The sequence below is a fragment of the Anoplophora glabripennis genome, unplaced genomic scaffold (assembly GCF_000390285.2).
Source record: "Anoplophora glabripennis isolate ALB-LARVAE unplaced genomic scaffold, Agla_2.0 scaffold1188, whole genome shotgun sequence".
NCBI lineage: Eukaryota > Metazoa > Arthropoda > Insecta > Coleoptera > Cerambycidae > Anoplophora > Anoplophora glabripennis.
In genome coordinates this window covers 52,119-66,821 of record NW_019417284.1, presented here as the reverse complement: position 1 = coordinate 66,821, position 14,703 = coordinate 52,119, and the positions used below count along the sequence as shown (strand labels likewise).

Genomic DNA, 14,703 nt, shown 5'->3' with positions numbered 1-14,703 from the left:
TGTGTATTTTTCTTTTGAATCAACAACAATAGGTATAAAGAAGACCAGCATAAAAAAGACGAAGGAAACATTGGTCCATGCGAGCCAGAATGGTTCTTTATTTATGAATTTGAAGTGGAGATATCACATTCCAAGTTGTGTTCTGAACAGCGCCGACAGTGGGTACAGCCGGCGAAGCTGCTCAAACAGGTGACGTCGTAATAAGGGGAGCAAGAAGTTTGGTATGTACATCGTCCCATTATCTTTGCATACGCCGTTTCAACGCCGTTCAGCGGGTGAAGCTACATTGCCGTACTTAACAGTGCGCGGGTGAATTCTAGGGAAATTATTGTTGCATGTCTTCATCTATAAAGTTATTGTTCACTGTTAATAATTTGTATTAATAGTTGCATAATATTTAATGTATGTAGAAAATTAAGGTATTTGATTTGCAAGGTATTTGCTTCAATTGGGACTGTTATTAGGCAGTTTTATGAGTAAAATGGCTGAAAAACAAGCATTAGTGTCTAAACGTGGCACAATAAAGGCAAGCATTACGCGAATTGAAAAGTTTATTGATCAAGTTGATGAAAATATTACAGTAAACAATTTAAAAAGCAGATTAGCACATTTAGAACAACTTTATGAGAAATATGATGAAATACAAATGAACTTGGAGGTTTTCGATGAGTCAGAATTTGGTGATGATCGCGAAATTGTTGAAAACTGATTTTTAGATATGAAAAGTCGTTTAAGTGACTTGATTGATGAGAAAGGTGGATCGGACATGTTTGCGTCGTCCAGTCGTACACAGGTGTCGGGTGTTTCGGTAAAAGGGGATGACGCTGGCATGCCTCAAATTGACTTGCCTCACTTTGATGGCAATTATAATGAATGGCACAACTTTAAACATTTGTTCACTAATTTGGTACATAAGTCAAGCAACATTTCAGATGTTAGAAAGTTATATTATTTAAAAAGTTCTTTAAAAGGTGAAGCATTAAGTGTCATAGAATACTTACATCCGTCGGAACAAAACTATCAGAAAGCATGGGAAATGTTAACAAAACGATACGATAATAAGGCAATGCTTTTGAAAACTCATTTAAATGGTATATTTGATCTGCCACATGTAGGTAGAAATAACATTGGTTTACGTTCATTTATAAATAAGTCTAGACAGCACTATAATTCTTTACAATCATTAGGTGTTCCCATTGAGTATTGGGATATCATTCTATGTCACGTGTTATCACAAAAATTGGATAATAATATTGTACAGAGTTATGAAAGCGGCAAAAATAAATCAGAGTTTCCAAACTTAGATAAGTTCTTGGACTGGTTGGAAGACAGATGTTCCACTTTTGAAATAACTGCGCGTAATGACGGGTTAATTAAGCGGACATCGACAAATTCTAGTCAAGTTAAGGTTGATAAAGTTTCACAGTATATCAAAAAATGTTTAGTTTGTGGCAATGCGCACTCTATGAAAAATTGCAATGAATTTTGTAAATTATCTATTGAAGATAGAAGAAGTCTTGTCAAGGCAAAGCGATTATGCTTTAGATGTTTAAAACCGAATCATTTTTCTGAGAAATGTCTGTCAAAGAAAACTTGTAGATTGTGTAACAAAAATCATAATGCACTTCTTCACATCTCGCAGTTTGAAAAACCAAGTAATTCAGCGGCGGCGGTGCCAGTAAATGACGAAACTAGAAATAAACCGTCAAATGAGAATACGCATACAGATGTTTGCACTTCAGTTATTAACAACAATTATTTAAGTAATAATGATGAGTCAAAAATTGTTTTGTGGCCTCTTGCGTTAGTTTATGTAATAAATGGTGAGGGTAATAGGATTAAATGTAGAGCCTTACTAGATTCCGCGAGTGAAAAGAACTATGTAACAAGTGAATTAGCTGATTCTTTGAAAATTGCGAAATCGGGTTGCAATTGGCAAGTGAATGGAGTTTCAGGCCTTGCGACAAATGTTGTGAATACGATTAATCTCGTTGTTGAATCCAGAAATTCAAATTTCAGTATTATTTCAGAATTCGGAGTGATGAATAATATAACAGGTACNACAGTAAACAATTTAAAAAGCAGATTAGCACATTTAGAACAACTTTATGAGAAATATGATGAAATACAAATGAACTTGGAGGTTTTCGATGAGTCAGAATTTGGTGATGATCGCGAAATTGTTGAAAACAGATTTTTAGATATGAAAAGTCGTTTAAGTGACTTGATTGATGAGAAAGGTGGATCGGACATGTTTGCGTCGTCCAGTCGTACACAGGTGTCGGGTGTTTCGGTAAAAGGGGATGACGCTGGCATGCCTCAAATTGACTTGCCTCACTTTGATGGCAATTATAATGAATGGCACAACTTTAAAGATTTGTTCACCAATTTAGTACATAAGTCAAGCAACATTTCAGATGTTAGAAAGTTATATTATTTAAAAAGTTCTTTAAAAGGTGAAGCATTAAGTGTCATAGAATACTTACATCCGTCGGAACAAAACTATCAGAAAGCATGGGAAATGTTAACAAAACGATACGATAATAAGGCAATGCTTTTGAAAACTCATTTAAATGGTATATTTGATCTGCCACATGTAGGTAGAAATAACATTGGTTTACGTTCATTTATAAATAAGTTTAGACAGCACTATAATTCTTTACAATCATTAGGTGTTCCCATTGAGTATTGGGATATCATTCTATGTCACGTGTTATCACAAAAATTGGATAATAATATTGTACAGAGTTATGAAAGCGGCAAAAATAAATCAGAGTTTCCAAACTTAGATAAGTTCTTGGACTGGTTGGAAGACAGATGTTCCACTTTTGAAATAACTGCGCGTAATGACGGGTTAATTAAGCGGACATCGACAAATTCTAGTCAAGTTAAGGTTGATAAAGTTTCACAGTATATCAAAAAATGTTTAGTTTGTGGCAATGCGCACTCTATGAAAAATTGCAATGAATTTTGTAAATTATCTATTGAAGATAGAAGAAGTCTTGTCAAGGCAAAGCGATTATGCTTTAGATGTTTAAAACCGAATCATTTTTCTGAGAAATGTCTGTCAAGGGAAACTTGTAGATTGTGTAACAAAAATCATAATTCACTTCTTCACATCTCGCAGTTTGAAAAACCAAGTAATTCATCGGCGGCGGTGCCAGTAAATGACGAAACTAGAAATAAACCGTCAAATGAGAATACGCATACAGATGTTTGCACTTCAGTTATTAACAACAATTATTTAAGTAATAATGATGAGTCAAAAATTGTTTTGTGGCCTCTTGCGTTAGTTTATGTAATAAATGGTGAGGGTAATAGGATTAAATGTAGAGCCTTACTAGATTCCGCGAGTGAAAAGAACTATGTAACAAGTGAATTAGCTGATTCTTTGGAAATTGCGAAATCGGGTTGCAATTGGCAAGTGAATGGAGTTTCAGGCCTTGCGACAAATGTTGTGAATACGATTAATCTCGTTGTTGAATCCAGAAATTCAAATTTCAGTATTATTTCAGAATTCGGAGTGATGAATAATATAACAGGTACTACTCCTAAATGTGAGTTTAATTTAAAAAGTTTAAAATGGCCTCGTCAAATCATGTTTGCAGATCCCTGTTTCAATAAAGTCGGAAAAATAGATATGTTGTTAGGTACAGAAGTCTTTGCTAAGGTTTTGAAAAAAGGGAAAATAGATTTAGGTGAAAATCGTCCGGTATTACAAAATACGGAATTTGGTTGGATAGTTCACGGTTCCATGTTTTTAAATAATTCTAGTTTAGCAAGTCAAGTGAATCAAACATTACTTACCTCTGTCGACAACCTAAATACAACAATGTTAAAGTTTTGGGAAATAGAAACGGTCAACAAACAAATAATAACCGACGAGGAGAGAAAATGCGAAAATAAATTTGTAAATACTGTATCTCGTGACAAGACAGGCAGATACTGGGTTGACCTACCAGTAATCGATAATAAATTAAGTTTACTAGGCAATTCTTATGATTTTGCTTACAGGTGTTTGTTGGCTCTTGAACGAAGATTTACAAACAATTTAGAATTGTATGAAAGTTACAAAGCGTTTATAAATGAGTACATTCGTTTAGGCCATGCGAAAATTGTTGACACAAATTTCGATGATACGGTTGATAACACATTTTATATGCCACATCATGCGGTTTTTAAAGAATCGAGCTCCACAACGAAGTTGAGAGTGGTTTTTAAAGCCTCGGCTCCCAGTACTTCAGGAGTTTCCTTAAACGATTTGCTTTTAGTAGGCCCCGTAGTACAACCGGATTTAATTACAATACTATTACGATTTCGGTCATATAAATATGCTATCACATCTGATATAACTAAAATGTACCGTCAAGTTATGGTCAAAAACAAGTATCAACCTCTACAGAGAATTTTGTGGAGAGACACTCCAGACGGAGATATACAGTGCGTTCAATTAACGACGGTCACGTACGGTACAGCATGTGCTAGTTTTCTAGCAACTAGAGCATTACTTCAATTAGTGTCTGATGAAGGAGAAAAATATCCTTTAGCATCTGAAGCTCTGAAAAATAATGCCTATGTCGATGACATAATTACAGGAGCGGACACGCTTGAGTCAGGTCAGCAAATGCAAAATGAATTAATCGAATTACTCGGCAAGGGGGGTTTTCAATTACATAAATGGTGTTCAAACAGTCCACAGTTATTAAAAAATATTCCACCTGATAAGCGCGAAAATTTAAGTTTAACATTATCAAACGACAAATTATCAATTAGAACTTTGGGTATTATTTGGAATCCGCAAAATGACGAATTTGAAATATGTGTGTCCAATGATATTTTAAATAATATGAGTTGTACAAAACGTACTATATTATCTTGCATAGCTAAGGTTTTTGATCCTTTAGGGTTCATAGGTCCTATAACCGCACGTGCTAAGATGATTATGCAAGATATCTGGAAGGAAAAATTAGATTGGGATAAACAAATACCACCGCATATTTTAAAGGTTTGGTTACCATTTAGAGAACAATTAGTAGTACTAAGAGGTATTTCAATTATACGTCCATACATTGTTGAAAATGCTATTAGAATACAACTACATGGATTCTCGGATGCATCCTTGAAGGGATATGGTGCAGTAATTTACATACGGTCCGAAGATAGCCAAGGAAATATAATTTGTAAGTTGGTATGTTCTAAATCACGCGTAGCCCCATTAAAGACAATATCGCTACCCCGGTTAGAATTATGTGGTGCTGTATTACTCACCCAATTGATGTACAAGGTAAAAATAGCTTTAAAATTAAATGTGCATGAAACATATTATTGGACCGATTCAATGATAGTTCTAGCATGGATCTCGTCAGAAGCTACTAGATGGAATATTTTTGTTGCGAACCGCGTATCTGAAATACAGGAATTATCTGACAAAATTAACTGGTACCATGTTAAATCACATGATAATCCTGCGGATTTAATATCGCGAGGAATGGATCCCAGTTCTCTTATCAATAGTTATCTTTGGTGGCACGGTCCATCGTGGTTACAATTGACCAGCAACAATTGGCCCATCAGTCATGAAAGTTTAAACGATATTAAGTTACCTGAGGAAAAGTCTCATACTCCTAGTTGTGTTTCAAAAACTGGAGAAGTTAATTATTTTTATCAATTACTCGGTAATTACTCATCCTTTAGTCGTCTACAAAGGATTATAGCTTATGTGTTACGGTTTATAAGTAATATTAAGTTCAAAGGGAAACAAAAACAATTAGGATTTCTTACGTCGTCTGAATTGGAAAATTCATTAAAATTCATAGTCAAACAAGTTCAGACTGAATGTTTCGGTTCAGAAATTGATTATTTAAAACGTAATAAGGGTGGAGATTTAAAAAATAATCGATTACGTTTACTAAATCCCTATTTGGACGATGAAGGATTGCTAAGAGTGGGCGGTCGATTGAGGCATTGTCCCATAAGACTAGAACAGCGACATCCTCTTATTCTACCTGCCAAAAATCACGTAACACGCTTAATAATTATATATGAGCATGAACGTTTGCTACATGCAGGCACTCAATTATTGTTAGCAAATATTAGATTAAAGTTTTGGATATTGCATGCACGAAGCAGTATTAAAGAGGTAATACACAAATGTCTTAAATGCTTTAAATTTCGAGCTAGCACTGCGACTCAGATCATGTCGGATCTACCTAGTGTTCGTATAACTCCAGCACGACCATTTTTACATGCTGGCGTGGACTATGCCGGTCCAATTGAGATACGTCAGTCACGTATAAGAAAATCAGTTATAAGTAAAGGTTACATTTGTCTGTTCATTTGTCTTTGTACAAAGGCCATCCATTTGGAACTTGTGTCAAATATGACAACTAAAACATTTTTAAATGCATTAAATAGATTCATGTCACGCCGTGGCAAATGTTCAAAGATTTTTAGTGATAACGGGAGTAATTTCAAGGGTGCAAGTCAAGAATTAAATGAATTATATAAGATGTTTAATCAAAAGTCAAAATCAGAACAGTTATATACCGCGTTAGCAAAAGATAATATAGAGTGGATTTTTATCCCACCCTTTTCACCTCATTGGGGAGGCATTTGGGAAGCTGGTGTTAAGTCTGTTAAATACCATCTTAAAAGAATTCTTGGTTCTGCAGCTTTGACTTACGAAGAATTGAATACAGCTCTCGTTCAAATTGAGGGAGTATTGAATTCTAGACCTTTATGTCCTATAAATGATGATCCTGACTCGTACGAATATTTATCTCCAGGTCATTTTCTTACTGGTAGTGTGTTAATCTCTTTACCCGAAGTAGATGTAACAGCGTTACCTACCAACCGATTGAAGGTTTGGCAACAAGTCCAACAATTGAAGCAGGTATTTTGGAAACGTTGGAATTCCGAATATATAATGGAACTCCAACAGAGAAAAAAGTGGCATAACCATAAACCCGATGTGAAAATTAATAATTTAGTGTTAGTTAAGGAGGACAATGTACCCCCTCAATCGTGGTGCATTGCTAGAGTGATAGACATTTTTAAAGGCAAAGACAATCACGTTAGAAGTGTGTTACTTAAAACTAAAAATGGGATATATACTCGCCCTATTGTAAAAATTTGTGTTCTTCCAATTAGTAATATGTCTTGAAATTAGTGTAATTTCAACGGCGGCGGGATGTTACCGCGCATGTGTCATGTAATGTATCTCTTTGTCCGACCGTGTGGTCAGTCCAGTGTTACCAGATCTCCTGTTTTAACAGGAGATCTCCTGTTTTCACTCTCACTCTCCTGTTCTACTGTTTTCACTATTAGATCTCCTGTTTTTAGTTTCAATGTCTATTCTTCTGGTTTCTCTATGAAATCTTCTGTTGATTATACTAATTTTCCCCAGAATAAGAATATTTTAGTACGACACTGTTCTCTAACGGCACTGTGTTCGTCACTTGTCAATATTTTCAGTCCTGTTATATTTTCTGTAGCCCAGTTCATGTACATATTTAAATTTTAAATCCGCAATTCGCGTTTATATGAGCTGGGCCTAACAGAATAGAAGGCGAGTTCGTTTACTTCAGCGGGATTCCGGGATTTGTCATTAAACGAACTCCTACTTTATATATTTTGCTATATTTTGTGCATGTACTTGTGTTCCTCTATAAAAAAATATATTTATTAAAATCTCCTGTTGAAAAAAGAAATCTCCTGTTTTTTTGGTTTCTCCTACTGTTGACAGAAATTTCCATCTGGCAACACTGGGTCAGTCGTTGTTGAGTTGTTGATTTGTTCAGTTGTCGCAGTTGGTGGCAGTCTGAACGTAATATATGTTCTTTGAAAAAATATTGTTTATTTTTCTTTTGAATCAACAACAACAGGTATAAAGAAGACCAGCAGAAAAAAGACGAAGGAAACAGGGGCTTTTAAAAAATAAGATTTACAAAACACCTTCGCGAGATATTAATCATGTGAAAGAAAAAATCATAAACGCTTGTAGGTAATGAGTTAAACGACGAAATGTTAATAAACGCAGCCCACAAGGAAGTCAGGCGAAGATTGGATATGTGTCTTGAAATGAGAGGTCATATTGAGAATAGATTGTAATATGCATATGCATTATATTTTCACACTCCTCATTCTGCCACCCGTTTCCCAAGACTTTTTAATTTTCCCTGCCCTAAAACTAATCTGTTAAAATTTTCATCTTTGTACGTAATGATTCTTAATTATCGTCAGATACAAAATTCTGTGGATATTTTTCATGATACTATTAGACGCATCAAACAAAAGTCTTTACAAATTAGTAAATTATGTTCCGAGTATTTATGTAGTAGACTAGGCGGTATATGTGTTGCTTTGGGTGAATCGTATATCCACGGAGATTTTTGGCTTTTTGGCTTTCAAATATCAGTAGAAATGAAAATTTTTCTATGCGCATAAAAAAAACGTGGGCTTAACTTTTGGCAGCACAATGTGTTAAAAAAATCGAAAAATGTATTTGTCTTCCTATTTAATTATTAATATTTCAAGAGTTGATTTTAGACGAAAATGGAAGAGGAAAAAAATTTTTGTAATTAAATTTTACAAATTATGACTATTTACAAATCGAATGAATCATGATTATTATTGTAAAAATCGAAAAAATCGCCAAAAATGGGGTTAAAAAACATATTACTTTTTAGGGAATTTTTTTTTGGGGTCTTTAAGTTGGGTATAAGACCTTCATACTTGGCTCAAGAAAAGTTCATGTTATGTAGATTCATCACACCAAATTTCATCAAAATCGGATCTATAGATTTTGCAAAATATTTTGCAATCCAGATTTTCAAGCTTTCAAACGATTTTTGAAAAATTCGAGTCGGTCAATTAGGAGAGCTCTGGCACATATTGTGCCGCCAAAAGTTAAGCCCACGTTTTTTTTATGCGCATAAAAAAATTTTCATTTCTAGTGATATTTGAAAGCCAAAAAGCCAAAAATCTCCGTGGATATACGACTCACCCAAATATGGACACTTTGAAACAGATACCGTCTGGACGAAAATAAATAAATATGTATGTAGTATGAAAGCGTTTGCCTCATTTTTTAAGTTTAGTTATTGTTATCATCACCTTTTGTTTTAACTGTAATAAAGAATTATCTAGTTTAATCTCTTTTATTTATTCCTAATGACATTTATGCACTTTAAACAACGAACAGTCAATTATTTTCCAACGACTACTTGATCCTTTCACCGCTAATGTGATTTTTAGGTGGTATTTCTTTTGAAACTCTTTAGGACGATATTGCTTATAACTTTTAAACGGGAAGTAGGTAAAACAGAAACAGGTAATTAAAGTTATTAGAAAAAAGAGAGCTTTTTAACAGGAAAAAAAAATTGAATATGTTTCTGGAAAAAATATAATTGATGACGTCATTAGTCGTTTCTGTTAAATCCCAAAGATAATATTTTCGATTGAAAATGGAGCTTACCTCATCCCATTTAACACCACGTGTCCCAAATTGTCTTTAAATTTTTTGTATCCTCACAGTAGACCCATACTATCGAGTTTGAGACATCCTGTACAATAAATTATTAAATAATTGAAGTTCAGATGATTTTTTAAAGTAAATTTTTGAAAAATTATTATCAAATTTTTAATTCAAGATTTAATAACATGATGGCCTACCACGATTCTTTTTTTGATGGGGGTTAAATGTGCCAGAAGAACCCTGTCAAAGTTTTGACATTAATTGAGATATTCATTAATGAGTAGAATAAGTAATTGAAATAAATTCAAATATATCATGAATTGTTACACCCTTAAATTGGCATATAAAATTTAAAAATGAGTGCGCCTTTATAGAAATAAATTATTTTCTATGGAAATTACTACAATAACTACGTGCTATTCAATTTCGAAACCGCAAAAAAATCTTGGCAGGGTCAGAAATTGCAACTAAAGGATATACTTTCCACATGCGTATGTTCTGATATTTAACCCAATAAAATGTATTTGAATTTCATTTGTTACTATAATTTTTATTATTTAATTATTATTTTAATGGCTTGTATGTACACCTATAAATCCGGACACACTGTATGTAAGTATAGATACTCATAAATAAGAAACACTTACAGTTACTTGCAAAACGTGCAAGTTGCAACGTTGCAAAAGTTTCCACTAGCACTAAGGCGTTTTGATTTTGCGACACATTTTTATATCAAAATCCAAAATTTAAACAGAGGTTAAGAATGTTAATCCAGGTCTTATAAAACCCCTTAATATTCTCATTGAAAGATTAGAAGAATAACGTAATTTAATTTATCTACGATCAGTGGCGAAAATACTTATGTCGTAATTTATAAAGTGGTTTTTCATTGTTTCAATCCAAAATATAATAAAGGAAGCCCAACTATCAACAACAGATGCTATACAGGGTGCTCTTAAATTGTCCTACGATTTGTTTTAAACGAATTAATAATAATGGAGACAAGCTGTTTTAATTGATGATGGATATCATATTTTTTTCTATATCTTGAAAGTTTCAAGGCGGTTTTATAAAGAAGAGGAAGACCATCGGCCAAATATTTGCAAATACTACGTTATAGCTATAGACAAAACTTAAGATTACATTCGCTGATTATTTATTGATTATAAAAAACATGATTCGATACATAATAACGAGCGTTCAAATAAAAACGTGGTCGAAGTTGGCTCTGACACATTGGACGTAGGGAGTAGCTTATAGCGACCAACTTAACCTCATTTCTCAACGAGCTGTATAGCAGCTGTCAGTTTCAATAACGTTAATGACTATATAACTTTATTTTAAAGAATAATCGTGATAACAATAACAAACAATTAAAGGAACTGCGTAAAGTGTCCCCCTCCTTGTTATAACAATAAATTAAAGCAGCTGCTGAAAGTGTCCCCCTTCTTGTTCCAAGCACTTTTCACACCTGTTCCTCAAAGAATTAAAGACATTTTCTAAGATGCTCGAGGTATTGTTAATTTCACGAATCTTGTCTATAAGTCGAGCCTGCAGATGGTTTAAATCAGGAATAGGCAGTTCAAAAATAGTGGTTTTAAGGTAAGGCCACAAAAAGAAATCACACGGCGTAATATCACATGACCTCGGTGGAAATTCATGTTCAGCACTGAGACTTATTAGTCGATTTTGGAAAACTTCCCTTCACAAATTCATCGTCTCGCCTACCGTATGTGCCCTTGCGCCATCTTGTTGAAAGTAAAAGTTTGTAATTTCGTTTTCTTCCAGCTGGTTAATAAAAGGAGCGATAATTTCTTCTCTATACCTTTGCGCAGTAAGAGTACCATTAAAAGAAATAGGTCCATAAATCCTCCTTCGATTGAGAGCACACCAAATTCCAATTTTTTGAGCGTGTAGAGGGCCCTCGACAAAAAAGTTATCTGGTGTTTCAGATGACCACATTCTCATATTCTGTGAGTTTACGTAACCACTTAAATTAAACCAGGCTTCATCAGAAAAAAAGGTGATGTTATGAAGTTCACCGTAGTTGTTTAAAAACCATTCACAAAATACAGCCCGTCGCGGAAAATCAACTTCATGAAGTTCTTGCTGACAAGTTAAACGATAGGAGAACAAACGCAAATCTTTTTTTAACACTGTGTGGTAGGTACCGACTGATACTCCCACCATTTGTGATAAAACACGTACAGAAGTTCTTGGCGCATTTTCCATTATTTGTTGGACATTTTCTTTTAATTCTTCAGTCCGCTTTTTAGGTCGGCCGCTTCCTTCTTTTCTTGTTACACTGCCCGTTTCACGAAAAACATTAACACAACGCTGAACTGCACTTTGAAAAATTTTGTACTCAACAACGCCGGGAAATTGATTTAGAAATTCTATGAAACATTCCTCAATAGAATACTTCCATATTCCATCAATCTTGCGTCCATTTCTAAAGTAGGACTCTATGATAAACACTTTTTGTTCTTGAGAAAACACCATTTTAAACGCTTTTTAAAACGAAAATATTCAAATTGATAGCGGCGATATAGCGCTTTGACAGATGACGTTTAAGTTCATTTGCTATACGCTACGTTCTACGTCCAAATTTTCAGAACCAACTTGACCACGTTTTTATTTGAACGCTCGTTACTTATATAATATACAGGGTGTCCGGAAATGATGAGCAAAAAATTCAGGGGATAATTCAAGACCGAAAATAAATGCTACCTCTTTCTATAACATTTTTTCCAAAACTGATTATTAACGGAGTTACAGGGTATTAAAGTTAAATTTTATTTGCAGTTTTTTTGCAATACCTTTTGCCACATTCATAATATTTTGACGAAATTTCGTATATGGGGGTTTTTCGGGATGAGGATTATAAATTTGCCCACCGTTTTTTCGCATTTTGTAGAGGGCGCCACATACGAGCCTTTATTTTGATTTGAATGGTTCCAACTTTTTTGTGCTACACTTTATGCGACTTTTGACTGAATATTTTTGTTCTCCTAACCTTTTGACATAAAAAAGGTATACTTTATTTGTTTCGATAAATCTAACCGTTTTCGAGAAAAACGCTAAAATAACATTGCTTGCATGTGATGAATACGAAATCATTTTAATTTATTTTCTACATTAAACATAGCATGCTTTGGAAACAAGCGCTTAGTTGCCTTGGAAACAAGTTTGTGGAGAATTAGTTTTGACAGATAGTAATTTTTGTGAAAATTTGTTGTTACGCTGATGGTGGTTAATGATAAATAATAAAAAAATAACGTCCTCAACAAATAAAGAATGGTTTACTAACAAAATCATAAGGTTAAAATACATAAGTTACTAGAACAATACAAATACAAATTAAACATTCAAATCAAAGGTTCAAAGTGACGTCCTTCCTCTTCAATGCATAAATTAATTCTTCTTAAAAAATTCCGACGAACTCTATGGAATATTCCTTCCTTTTGCTTAATTACCTCACAATTAGCAACAATTCTTTCTCTCAGTTCATCGACGCTATTCACAGGTGTCCTGTATACAAGCGTCTTCAGATAGCCCCAAAAAAAGAAATCGATTGGGTTTAAGTCAGGGGATCTAGGGGCCCACTGTACAAAACCACCGCGTCCTATCCACCTTTCAGGAAAAGTTTCATTTAAGAATTCTCTGGCCGCTAAACTAAAATGCGGTGGCGCGCCATCTTGAAGCAGCCACATTGCATTTCTTAATCCGAGTGGTACATCTTCCAATAGAATAGGTAAGTGGTTTCTTAAAAAATCCAAGTAAACTTCACCATTGAGTCTTTGTGGAAAGAAATGTGGCCCAATTAAGTAGTCCCCTACAATACCGTCCCACACGTTGACGGAAAACTTATTTTGATAACCACGCTCTATTGGTAAATTAGGATTCTCATCAGACCAAAAATGCTCATTGTGAAGGTTTATTAAGCCATCGTGGCCAAATCCAGCTTTGTCCGCGAAAAGGATATTGCGAACAAGATTTTGGTCACCATTATGAAGTATTCTAATTATATTGCAGAAATTCACACGAGCAGCAGGATCTACGACAGATAAGGCTTGCACCTTTTGGTAGTGGTACGGATGAAGGTTTTGTTCGCGTATTGTTTCATGTACGGAGCTCTTTGGAATGCCCTCCTGAATAGCAATTTTTCTTATACTTACATTGGGATTATTCTCTATCGAATTCAAAATACGAGCTTCTGCTTCTGCTGTTCTAGTATTCCGTTGTCGACCTACATCAAAAATTCTAGTTTTGAACGATCCAAATTCTCCCAGTCTTCGATGAATAGTACTGAACATTCGCGATTGGGGTAGGTTTCTATTTGGAAATGCTTCGCGATACAAACGTCGTGCTGCAAGAGCATTGCCAGCAGCTAAACCGTAATAATAATGCATGTCCCGCAACTCCACGTTAGAGTAATTGTTGTTCATTTTTATTATTATTTTTATGATAACAATTACTACAAAAGAACTTGTACAAAATTACTATCTGTCAAAACTAATTCTCCACAAACTTGTTTCCAAGGCAACTAAGCGCTTGTTTCCAAAGCATGCTATGTTTAATGTAGAAAATAAATTAAAATGATTTCGTATTCATCACATGCAAGCAATGTTATTTTAGCGTTTTTCTCGAAAACGGTTAGATTTATCGAAACAAATAAAGTATACCTTTTTTATGTCAAAAGGTTAGGAGAACAAAAATATTCAGTCAAAAGTCGCATAAAGTGTAGCACAAAAAAGTTGAAACCATTCAAATCAAAATAAAGGCTCGTATGTGGCGCCCTCTACAAAATGCGAAAAAACGGTGGGCAAATTTATAATCCTCATCCCGGAAAACCCCCAGATACGAAATTTCGTCAAAATATTATGAGTGTGGCAAAAGATATAGCAAAAAAACTGCAAATAAAATTTAACTTTAACACCCTGTAACTCCGTTAATAATCAGTTTTGGAAAAAATGTTATAGAAAGAGATAGGATTTATTTTAGGTCTAGAATTATCCCCTGAATTTTTTGCTCATCATTTACGGACACCCTGTATAGCAAAACACAGTTTTGTTGAAATGTAATTTTTAAAAAGCAAAATAATAATTTCTTCGTTCACGTATTTAAGAATTTATATTAAAATTGCTGATTGCTAATTCTACATGTTGTCATTTATCTATATCAGCTGTCAAATAAGTATTAACAAACATAATTGACTTCAAGTAGAT

The 14,703-nt window shown here is 34.2% G+C and overlaps 1 protein-coding gene across 1 annotated transcript in view; it reads right to left on the bottom strand.

The window, feature by feature from the left end:
- Positions 1–9,557, bottom strand: part of LOC108913396 (zinc carboxypeptidase) — a 37,893-nt gene extending 28,336 nt beyond the window's left edge. Inside the window, exon 1 of the mRNA XM_018718945.2 lies at positions 9,546–9,557. The gene's annotated coding sequence lies outside the window, so the exon portion shown is untranslated. The remainder of the gene's footprint in view (positions 1–9,545) is intronic.
- Between the last annotated feature and the right edge of the window lie 5,146 nt (positions 9,558–14,703).